At 37.5% G+C, this 944-nt stretch overlaps 1 protein-coding gene across 1 annotated transcript in view; it reads right to left on the reverse strand.

Moving 5' to 3' along the window:
* Nucleotides 1-546, reverse strand: part of LOC137993387 (uncharacterized) — a 1,851-nt gene extending 1,305 nt beyond the window's left edge. Inside the window, exon 1 of the mRNA XM_068839214.1 lies at nucleotides 1-546. This exon is cut by the window's left edge and continues 1,305 nt beyond it. The gene's annotated coding sequence lies outside the window, so the exon portion shown is untranslated.
* Between the last annotated feature and the right edge of the window lie 398 nt (nucleotides 547-944).

A 944-nucleotide genomic window follows, 5' to 3' on the forward strand; every position in this document is an offset into this window, starting at 1 on the left:
TATATAGAGCAATATTACGTAACTCGTTGGAAGTTACTCAAACGGTCACGCGGGCGTAAATCGGTATTCACAAGGCAAGTCACGTTTTCAATTGACCGCTCTTCGTTACGTAACCGGTCTTAACACTCATACTCAAGAGAAACAAGGAAAATACTGAAAAAATTTGAAGACGAAGTTAAAATTTGATGAAAGAATTTTGTTATTGAAAAAGATGTATTCTGAGCCATTCTACTTAAAATTTCCATCTGCCTTGTTATGTCACCTCACGTGTAAGAACATGTGGACCGTGACGTCATAAAAAGTGCTGATTATGTATTCCTTGGCGGCGTTCTTCTTTTATGACATCGGAGCGTTACACACCCCACCTAAATTTAGTTAAAAACAAACGAAACGTGATTTAAAATGCTGACGCTGTACTGTAAGATAATCATGTGGTTTGAATGCATTTATAAAATCAACTCCTAAGTTTGTTTTAACTGTTGCCATATAAGAGTTGTTCACATATGTTAAGAGAGGACCTTTGGTTATAAATATCAAGGAGACGTTCACTTTTAATACAGCGAGTCTCGTTTTATGACTCTATTATTTTGCACTGAGAAAGAACCGCTTAGGAAGGCCTGTTCTCTACTTATTTACTCACAAATTTTCTTCTTTACAAATGAGACAGGCAAGATGGCACAAATGTAATATAGTTCTCCTATTCAGCCCACCCCCATCGAACCCAACCAAGAAATGAATCAAAAAATAGAAAGAAAGTATTAGAGGGAGCAAGCCGCATAGAAATGGTTTATTTTTCTTGCTACTCATCTAATTGTGACGGAATCCTGCTGTATGTCTCAAGAACCCATTCCATCTTTATCAGTTCATTTTACCCAGACGACCAACTGGTTATCCAATAATCTGTGGGTATATGGACAATTACGATGTCCCGGAAGGGAATGCGA

This window comes from Montipora foliosa, chromosome 1, assembly GCF_036669935.1.
Source record: "Montipora foliosa isolate CH-2021 chromosome 1, ASM3666993v2, whole genome shotgun sequence".
Classification (NCBI taxonomy): Eukaryota; Metazoa; Cnidaria; class Anthozoa; order Scleractinia; family Acroporidae; genus Montipora; species Montipora foliosa.